The sequence below is a fragment of the Callorhinus ursinus genome, unplaced genomic scaffold (genome assembly GCF_003265705.2).
Source record: "Callorhinus ursinus isolate GAN/ISIS: 27379988/994484 unplaced genomic scaffold, GSC_fseal_2.0 scaffold1, whole genome shotgun sequence".
In the NCBI taxonomy this organism is placed as follows: Eukaryota; Metazoa; Chordata; class Mammalia; order Carnivora; family Otariidae; genus Callorhinus; species Callorhinus ursinus.
The window spans coordinates 34,441,315-34,452,204 of record NW_027397063.1 but is presented as its reverse complement, the minus strand read 5'-3'; the positions used below and the strand labels follow the sequence as shown (position 1 = coordinate 34,452,204).

The window sequence follows — 10,890 nt, the reverse complement described above, 5'->3', positions numbered from 1 at the left end:
AGGAAGGAAGGAAGGAAGGAAGGAAGGAAGGAAAGAAGGAAGGGAAAGAAGAAAGAAAGAAAGAAAGAAAGAAAGAAAGAAAGAAAGAAAGAAAGAAAGAAAGAAAGAAAGAAAGAAAGAAAGAAGAGAGAAAGAAAGAGAAAGAAAGAAGAAAAGAAAAAGGAAAGGAAAGGAAAGGAGGACTATTCCTTGGGGAATAGTCCACATTTCAAAAACAATTTGATGGAGACTTTATGAAATTAAAGGGAATATTCAAGAAGTATTCCTTGATAAGCATAATAGGTGAGACCTTTGGCTTTCAAAGAGCAGACATATACTTGGAATTAAACTATGAAGTACATTAGATTACTTCCCAAATTACTAAAAAGGAATGCTGATCCTATTTTTTAAGTCTATCCAAATTTTTCATGAGTTACATTGTTAAATATTTATGTTGACACATTTTTTAATAAGTACTTTTATAAAAGTAGGGGAAATTCCATATATCTGACAACTTAATAACATGGACATTTGTAAATTTCATGTACATTTAGCTAATATCTATCTAGGGTTTTGCTTTTTTTGTTTTTCAGGAATATTATTCATCAGGGTAACAACAAAAATGCTATCTACATTACTCAAGACTAGTCCTAGTTTACCTGATACTTAGTCCCTTAGCATCAACTTGATGGGTTTAGGAACTTGGTGCCTCAAGGCCAATATGTATCGGAAGGAAATGGATGTGCTGAATGGGACCTTTTCAACCCTGAAGCACTCTTGGCGTGGCTAAAGGGAAAGCCACTACCCTGAATTCAAGCAACTTATTCCTGTAGAGGGATTGAGAATTTTTTCCCAAAGAAGCCATAACTTAGATTTGTGGGTAAAATTGAAATATTAGAATCTACCTCAAGATTGTCAAAACACTATGCAGAGCAATATGATGAGAACTGAGCACAACACACTTCCAGCCGGAGGAAACCTAACCGCAGCCCGCAGCTGGGGCTTGCACCTCCTGTCTAGAGAACGAATGGAGCAGTAAGAAGGGGGAATCACAGCTCTCAGTCTCAGCCCCTGCTTCACGTTCTTCCCTCCTTTCCGTCCCTAATGCTTCAAGTACTACCTCTTCTTCCTTCCTTCCCAATTCTCCTCAGCATGTTTTCCTTCCTTGAAGAAAAGCAAGGAAAACTTGAAGAACATAGTGAGAAGCATAATAGAAAACCAACTTCAAGCTTTTCAAATAGGCGTTAAAGTCCACAAGTACTCCTTTTCTTTTTTCTTTTTCTTTTCTTTTTTGCAGAGATTTATTTATTTTTATTTTTTTAAAGATGTTATTTACTTGAGAGAGAGCACAAGCATGGGGAGGGGAGGGCTGGAGGGAAAGAGAGAAGCAGGCTCCCTGCTGAGCAGGGAGCCCTAGGCCAGACTTGAACCCAGAAGCCTGGGATCATGACCTGAACCAAAGGCAGACGCTTAACCAACTGAGCCACCCAGGCGTCCCAAAGTTTTATTTATTTGAGAGAGAGAAAGAGCACATGCACTCATGGGCTCGGGGAGGGGGCAGTGAGGGGCAGAGGGGGGGAGAGAGAGAGAGAGAGAGAGATTGAGAGAGAGAATCTCAAGTAGACTCTCCACTGAGCACAGAGCCCAACTGGGGGCTCAATCTCAGGACCCTGAGATCACAACCTAAGTTGAAACCAAGAATCTGACACTCTACTGAGACCTACCAGGCACCCCCACAATTACTCCTTTTCTAAGGGTACTTTATAGCTCTCCTTAGGTGTTCGTCCCTGGGCCTAGACTTAACCTTAATTGTGAGGCATAACCTTCAGTTGTATAAGCACAAATGACCAGAAACACTTTCAAGATGAATAAAACCACTTAGTAGAACTTGACTCTCATAGTGATATATGAATCTTCCTATTCCATGCTTGTTCTTCAAAATGTAATTAGACAGATATTAAATTAGGCAACACCAAAAAGGTTGACACACTCTAGTAAGAATGTATTCATGTTGGTTTTCAACTCAGTGTGCAAACAAGCATCATTGACATAGGTAAATAAGGAACAACTTCCCTATCACACTCCAATAACTTAGGCATGCCTGAAGTTTGAGTTGTTAATGAAGCCCTCAGAAGAGTAAGAACTGAAAGCAAAAGGCCAAAGCCTCAGGCTTTGCTGTCTTTTTTTCCATTACACCAGAAAAATGTCTTGATTACAAAGCTTGCTAAGCCAGTTACTTTCCTCCATATCTACTACAGGAATTACAGTAGTCCTCATTTTAACATATCACACATGGTTACAGAATAGTTGCATAAATGAAAATGACACCAATTTTTAAAATGTTAAAAATTAAACTAATGAAATATACAGCAAGGAATAAAGGAGTTTAGAAAAAGAAACAATTTTATTCGCTAGAGTGATCAAAAAAAAAAGTTTTGTTGGCACACACGAGGAGGGCTGAGCCGCCGCCGCCGTTGTCGCGAGTGCGGAGTTGGGACTGGAGCCTTCGCCGCGACAACGCCGGGGATTGTGTCGCTAGCCCCTGGCCCCTCTGCCTCGCCGCTTCGCCGGGTCATCGCGGCCTCCTCCTGCCCGGTCCGTCGCCCCCGCCTCCATTTCCCGCCCTCTCTTCACCACACACACGGCCCCCCCCCCCCCATCATGGATCCGGGCAGTGGCGGTGGTGGCGGCGGCGGCGGCGGGAGCAGCAGCGGCAGCAGCAGCAGCGACTCGGCGCCCGACTGCTGGGACCAGGCGGACATGGAAGCCCCCGGGCCGGGCCCGTGTAGCGGCGGCGGCGGCCCCTTGGCGGCGGCAGCGACGGCGGCGACCGAGGCCCAGCGTGAGCACCTCAGTGCGGCCTTCAGCCGGCAACTCAACGTCAGCGCCAAGCCCTTCGTGCCCAACGTCCACGCCGCCGAGTGCGTGCCGTCCTTCCTGCGGGGCCCGGCCCAGCAGCCGCCGCCCCCAGCTGGCGCCGCCACCCCCAACCACGGAGCCGGCAGCGGCGCGGGAGGCCCTCCGGCACCTGCGGAATCTTCTCAAGACGAACAGTCATTGTTGTGTGAAGGTTCAAATTCTGTTGAGCTGTTAGCACGGAACTTTCAGAACCTGTTGTAGAAAATGGGGAGACAGAAATGTCCCCAGAAGAATCATGGGAGCACAAAGAAGAAATAAGTGAAGCAGAGTTAGGGGGTGGTTCCTTGGGAGATGGAAGACCCCCAGAGGAGAGCACCCAAGAAATGATGGAGGAGGAAGAGGAAATACCAAAACCTAAATCTGTGGTCGCACCCCCTGGGGCTCCTAAAAAAGAACATGTAAATGTGGTATTCATTGGGCATGTAGATGCTGGCAAGTCAACCATAGGAGGACAAATAATGTATTTGACTGGAATGGTTGACAAAAGGACACTTGAGAAATATGAAAGAGAAGCTAAAGAGAAAAACAGAGAAACTTGGTATTTATCTTGGGCCTTAGATACAAATCAGGAAGAACGAGACAAGGGTAAAACAGTAGAAGTGGGCCGTGCCTATTTTGAAACAGAAAAGAAGCATTTCACAATTCTGGATGCCCCTGGCCACAAGAGTTTCGTCCCAAATATGATAGGCGGTGCTTCTCAAGCTGATTTGGCTGTATTGGTCATCTCTGCTAGGAAGGGAGAGTTTGAAACTGGATTTGAAAAGGGCGGACAGACGAGAGAACATGCAATGTTGGCAAAGACAGCAGGTGTGAAGCACTTGATTGTGCTTATTATTAAGATGGATGATCCAACGGTCAATTGGAGCAATGAGAGTGGATTACCGTTTATTCCCTATCTGGATAATTTGCCAAACTTCAATAGATCGGTTGATGGACCAATCAGGCTGCCAATTGTGGATAAGTACAAGGATATGGGCACTGTGGTCCTGGGAAAGCTGGAGTCAGGGTCTATTTGTAAAGGCCAGCAGCTTGTGATGATGCCAAACAAGCACAATGTGGAAGTTCTTGGAATCCTTTCCGATGATGTAGAAACTGATTCTGTAGCCCCAGGTGAAAACCTCAAAATCAGACTGAAAGGAATTGAAGAGGAGGAGATTCTTCCAGGATTCATACTTTGTGGTCCTAATAATCTTTGTCATTCTGGACGCACATTTGATGCCCAGATAGTGATTATAGAGCACAAATCCATCATCTGCCCAGGTTATAATGCGGTGCTGCATATTCACACCTGTGTTGAAGAAGTCGAAATAACAGCCTTAATCTGCTTGGTAGACAAAAAATCAGGAGAAAAAAGTAAGACTCGACCCCGTTTTGTGAAACAAGATCAAGTATGCATCGCTCGCTTAAAGACAGCGGGAACCATCTGCCTTGAGACCTTTAAAGACTTCCCTCAGATGGGCCGCTTTACCTTAAGAGATGAGGGTAAAACCATTGCAATTGGAAAAGTTCTGAAACTGGTTCCAGAGAAAGACTAAGCATTTTCTTGATGACCCTGCACAATACTGTGAGGAAAATTGACTGCAAAAGCCTACTTCACACCGCCTTCTCTTGTTTTCTGCCCATTGACAAACTTCTCCCCATATTTTGCAAAGACAGAAATCCACAGCAAAAGTCCACATTGTGTCAGCTTTCTCATATTGAGAGCTCTGCTATGCCACTGTTGAATTTCCCCCCAGATTTTTTTCCTTCCCCTCCCAAACTCTGCTTCCTTAGACAGATTTGGCAATAGCTTTGTAAGTGATGTGGACATAATTGCCTACAATAATGAAAACTTACAGGAATTTTTTTTATTTTTCATTTTCCCCTTAGGCATACTTAGTCTTTTTCCCCCAGGCAGATGATTCTGAGTGTGCGAGTGTGTGCACATGTTACAGACAACTACCATGTTAATAAAATATTCAATTTGAAAAAAAAAAAAAAAAGTTTTGTTTGCAAGAGGGAACTCAAACTAGAACATGAGGGAAAGTCCTCTCATTACTTACAAAGAGAATGCCATTTCCCATTCAGAGAATTGCATGAACTTGCTATTTGGTTAGGAGACGTAGCTTAGGGGAGTGGAGGGATCTGTAAAGTATAAAGAAGTTTAGGCTGAAATAATAGACCAGGATCAGTGTGAGAGTTTTGAAAGCCAAATTTCAGGCTAAAAATTTCAAATTTTATTTAGGCTTTAAATTTAGCCACCAGGACTTTCTGTAAATAATTGGAAACAATTACAGTTAAATTTAAATTTTCAGAAAATACGTGGTGAGCCACTTATCAGACAGAGAATTTGAAATTTCTTTCCCAAACTGATTTGGCAAAAGCACACATCATTTGACCTTAATGCAGACTGGAGGTCCATCTGCTCAGGCCAGCCCACCCAAAAGGGCATACTGAATACCACTGCTCCTTGGCACATCTGTGCCTTTTGAATCACTGTTTAAAAAAAAAAAAAAAAGTATACCCAGAACTGTAAACTCTTCCGAGGCAGCATAAAAGGCATCTTTTATAAGAAAAGTAATTATGCATGTTTACATATAAAATCCACTCCACATTTTTAATTAAACTCCATTTAACACATCAGAGGTCTTATTTTTCAATGTAAAGAATTTTACATTTCAATGTAAGAATTTAATTTCTTAAATTCACAAAAGAAAAAAAAAATATATACTAACCTAACAGATTTGGGGAGGAAAATAGTTACTCAAAAGCATGCAAAGAGAATAAATTCTAATATAAAAATTATTATTGCTTGTCTGAGGAAATGCTTTTTTCTTTGGTATCTATAAATCTATACCTAGAATTTATACACATACACACAAACTGGACACATACACATCTGGACAACATAGGTGGTCTCAAACTACAGATTTTTGACAAGAATGTAGTGTTGGATGCAACATGCAGTGGGGGCTTAAAAAATAAAAATAATAGATATTCACACAGCGATGGAGAAGAGAAAGTTGGAAAGCTTCTTTCTACCCACACATACACGTACATTCTCCCTTTCAAAGGAGATGTAGGCTGTGGCAGGTGCTTTACATTTTCTCTTCAAGCAGAGATAAATCAGATTTGCACAAAAGAGATTTCTCTTTTAAATCTGTGGCGCATGTCAAGCTACATATATCTGAATTTTGAAAGCAATGTTTTATGGATTTGCATACATATACACTGTTGATGTGTCTCCATTTGTTTGAGGTTATTTGGAGATCAAATTAGAATGTTGGTACCTATTGTTTCCTCAGTTCTTAGAACATCATCTACAAGGGAACATATCTCTGCCAACTGTATGTTACCTGCCATCTGCCTGTCACATTATACTTGCTAGTTAAATACTCCTTATATTTTCGTGCTGAATCTTGATCACGTTCTAAAATTGATCACACTAAACTTCTAGAAACCAGACAAGGGGTGCTACAGATAGTTCCAGACCAGTTTCTCCTGCTTCCAGATAAATGCTTCTTCCCAACTAAATTTCCTAGTCAGCTTTTGGGAAGTAAATCCTAAAACCATTAATAATGGAAATTGAGTTGCTGTTTACTTTCATTAACTTGAAGCACTATGACTTGAGAGTTAAGGAATTCCAATTTATATAGGCTGACACACCCTGGGAAAGTAACTTAACCGTCTGAGCCTCGGGTTACCTAAATAAGGATTATAGTAATAGATTGTCTTCATTCACTGGGGTACTCTTAGTAAGATATTGTACATAGAGTACCTGGCATAGCCTAGTGGCATTTTATTATTCATTAACTAAAAATAGATATTAATAGATGTAAAAGTAACATCCCAAAATATAAAAAATACATTCTTTAGAATGAAGTTATTTAACATAATGTGATAACAGTTGGAACAGTTCCTAAAGGATAGTCCCCAATCAGTTCATGTGGCAATTTATTGAAATTTGAACCAAATCCATCTTCCTTCAAGAAGGAGAAATTCACCAGCTGTAAGGTAGAAAATATTTACTTGGTGAATATTTACTAAGCTATTACCTTTTGCATAGCCTTGTATGGGAGGCTTTTCAGCAATATCTCCTTTCTTTAAAAACATATATAATTTATTTTGATATGTACCCATAAAATTGAACAGCAAATGACAAATGAAGAGAATATGTCAAAGGAAGGAGAGGAGAGAAGAAACTTACAACATAAATAAAGGAAAACATGCTTTAGGAATACTGAGTAGACTGGCACAATTGAAGTTTGTCAAGGTTGAGGCTAGCTACACCCAAGGAGCTTGGATATATAAAGATTAAGAGTCTGGATTTTATACTGTAAGAAATTGAGCACTACTAAAGATCCAAAGCTGAACAGCAATGGACTCAATCTGACTTTTAGAAAGATGGATCTGCCGGTAATGCTTTTAGATGTAGTGAGGTGAGAAAAGACTAAAGACATGGAAATCAGGTGGAAAACTGGTTTGTTCATCTGAGGAAGACATCGTAAGGAACAAAAAAGGTTAGTGTCCATCAAAATGAAACTTTCAGAAGGATTATTTTAAAAAATCAATAACCTTAATAACTAGTTAGATGTGAAGGGAAAGAAAGAAATTACAGATGCCTATTACTGTCTTAAGGTGCCACATGAATAAGTCAACTCAGATACGATGACCTTGGATGGAAGTTATTAGTAGAAGCTAGCTCTCATCCAGCATATGTGTCAGATACTCTTGTCACATATATTAACTCATTTAGTGCTCAGAATGATGCTCTGAGTCAAGTATTATTATAACATATCTTAGCTAAAACCTGAGGCAGAGACGGAGGTTAAATGAAAACACCAAAGCCACACAACTAGTAGGTGACAATGCCAGCTTTGAACCCAGGTGGTCTGTCTCCAGGGCACATGCCCTTACCCACCACACATCTTGTCCCTTGCCATTTCTATAGGAAAGACAACACATTGCTCTTATCAGGTGTGAACCTCACAAAAACTACTTCCTCCTGAGATTGTTAGAGGATTTAAAGAGTATTCCTTCATTCTAAATTTCTGCTTCAAAACTCAGTACCAAAAATCATAATCCATGAAATAAGATCAGTCAGAAATTGTATTTTATCCTTATCTTTTTCTTAAGATCTAGTCAAAGCCAAGGAGATGAAAAACTGCCAAATATTATAATTAGAAACAGTAGTCTGCAACTGACAGCATAATTACAGGAAGTTAGACATGTCAGATTTCATGAGTGGTCTTAAATAGAAGACTCTCGTGTAAAGACCTTTATTTTTTCCATATTTTATACCACAATGTTGACTTTTATAAGTTATTGCGTTTCAAGAAAAAACTAGAGATTTAAATTTAGTGAGTTACCAGAACCTTCTAGTAAAAGGGCAGTGCTCCTGGATGCATAGTACAGTTGTAGCCCACAGAATATTGGCCATGAGTGATTAAGGAATAATTTTCTTGGAATTGCTACACCCCTGTTGGGGGAGGAGGTGGTGGTCTGGTGTTTCTTGTTAACACAGTGTCATGCAAATGGGATCTGATTTCAACTAGGGCTCCAGGTTGTAATCAACATTTCCTAGTTTAGAATATTTCTTCATTCACCTTTGAGTAGAACAGTTATGGCTTATAGTGCAAAGATGCAAGACAAAATAAATTAAATTAAATAAATTAAAGAAGTGACATGCAGAAATAAAACCGGCAACCAATATTTTTTTAAGAATACTGGAAAACCATTTTGTGATCAAACTTGTAAATAATATCTATTCAATGCATACAATGTTTTGCACACACATGCACACACGCACACATGCATTCCTATTTAATTCTCGTAACATCTCTATGAGGTAGCTACGATTATTACCACCATTTTATAGATAAGGAAACTGAGGCACAGAAATATTAAGTAACTTTGCAAGGTCATGTAGTTTGTAAGTGGCAGAGTCAGGATGTACATCCAAGCAATTTGGCTTCAAAGTAGAAACTCTTAACCTCTCTATATAACCATTTATCAGTGCACATTGGAACAAAGTAGACTTTTAAAATATAGTCAACAGAGCTTTCAGAAAGTACTCTTGGACATTTGCAAATGAAGACTCAGAAATATCTGCCATTAGTACTGAGGGCTCTGAAAGAAGACATCCCAGGCCAGAGCCTCTGAGATAAGATTTGAAAAACTGATGTTGGAACTGGAGTAATGCAATAAGAAGGAAACCAAATTGGCACAGAATCAAGACGGCCCCCCTAATCACACGGATTTAGAATAATTACCTAAAGCTAGTGAGACATAAATAGAAGTTCCCATTCCAGGATTTTGGGAAGGCATTCTCAATGATTCATTTTTAGTATTTCCGAATTCCCAAGTAGTAGAACCCTTGTAGAAACCAAGGGTATTTAAATATCCCTTACAGAAATCTCTATTAACATAAATTAAGACTGTCTAGGTCTATTAAAGAATATACAAATAAATGAGTTAAGAATGTGATTTTATTCTAATTATGGAACACTGCAGAGCACTAATCTTTGCAGTTTTCAATAGGAATAGAAATTGGTCAATGTTCCATGCAAAAAGCAACTACTATTTTTGGACATACTGGAACTGAGACTAAGCCCACCTGGCAGAGTTCAGCTTTTAACATTTTTTTAAACAGGAAACTGAGAGATTGGTAGTAATCTGTGTCTTCTTGGGGAGAAATGGAATTTTTCTTTGGAGTAGACTTTCCTTTGCACTAAGAAGGATTGTTTGGGCAGTCTTATAGGTTGTGGAGACACTCCAGTGAGAAGTTACATCGAAGCTTAGCAATGCTTCAAAATACTAAGCTACAAAAGAGAGAAACAATATTAGTTTGGGATATACATGTTTTGACTCTTTCCTGAGACCAGATTATTAGTTTGGCCGGCAGAACTGACCCTCCCTCTACTTCACACTAAAGAACAGACTTTGAGAAGGGTCTTGACAAAACAACCAGTCCTGGACATTTGGTATCCAGGATGTAATGTTATTTAAGATTTAATAGACCAAAATACCAAAAACCTGCCATCAACTATTGTGACTGTCTTGTACCAGCCACATGGCTAGTGCTGGAATGGGGATTTCCTTCTGAAGGGAGTGGATGTTCTCGCTGTCCATCATGTTAGAACATGTTTAACCCTGAGACAAGACTTTAAGCAATGTGTGATATCAAAGAACACCTCTTCCTTCTTGAGTTGGGAGGACAGGCGTACAGAGGCTGAAGACAGGGATGGGACCAGGGCAGGTGGGATGTAGCAATGGTTTTGAAGAATCTCATTGGTGTGGGGCAAGTGGGTGAGCTTCCACCATCTATCTGGAGGCATACTTGGGGTAAACGGGAATTCAGATTTTGAATCTGAAGTCTGAGAGTTCTAATAATAAGAAACACAAGTAAGTCACAGCTTATATTTGTACTTGTGACATTTGGGGATGGCTTCTAAAAAGTTGCAGCCTGGTTTGCTTGTGCTCTGGAGAATAAGAAAAAACTCTTTTTTCCTCCCAGAGGCCAGATAGGCAGTGTCATGGAACTCACCACTGGGAGATGACTATGCCAACAGAGCAGCCACAGTAGAGGCAGAAGAGGTGACAAGAGGGACCAGAAGGAGGAGACTGGAACAGAAGACCCGAGGGAAGTTATGACTGTCAGAAACCTGTGAAAAATCACAAAACGACTAGAACACTCTTGGAGGGATGCAACTTCTGTTACTCTGGTGCTTGTAATGGAAGAATTTAATATAAACATAAATCTGTATTTTTCATTACAGATTTGTGAAGCCAGTTTATACCAATGATGATGTTGATGATGATGATGATGGTGGTGGTGGTGGTGGTGGTGGTGGCAGCAGTGGTGGTGGTGGCGGTGGTACTGATGTGGGGGAAAAGGCAGAAGGGAATGTAGATAAAATGAAATGTCCTTCCACGGAGGGGATTATGTTAAGTGAAGTAAGTCAACCAGAGAAAGACAACTATCACATGGTTTCATTCATATGTGGAACATAA

General features: G+C 40.2%; 1 long non-coding RNA gene and 1 pseudogene across 1 annotated transcript in view; both read left to right on the top strand.

Annotated features, from left to right (window-relative positions):
- The window catches only part of LOC141373874 (uncharacterized), a 98,347-nt gene extending 87,736 nt beyond the window's left edge, over positions 1-10,611 (top strand). The window contains exon 3 of the long non-coding RNA XR_012380265.1: positions 10,394-10,611. This is a non-coding gene — a long non-coding RNA (uncharacterized lncRNA). The remainder of the gene's footprint in view (positions 1-10,393) is intronic.
- Positions 2,427-4,874, top strand: LOC112825062 (eukaryotic peptide chain release factor GTP-binding subunit ERF3A pseudogene; annotated as a pseudogene).
- Positions 10,612-10,890: the final 279 nt, after the last annotated feature.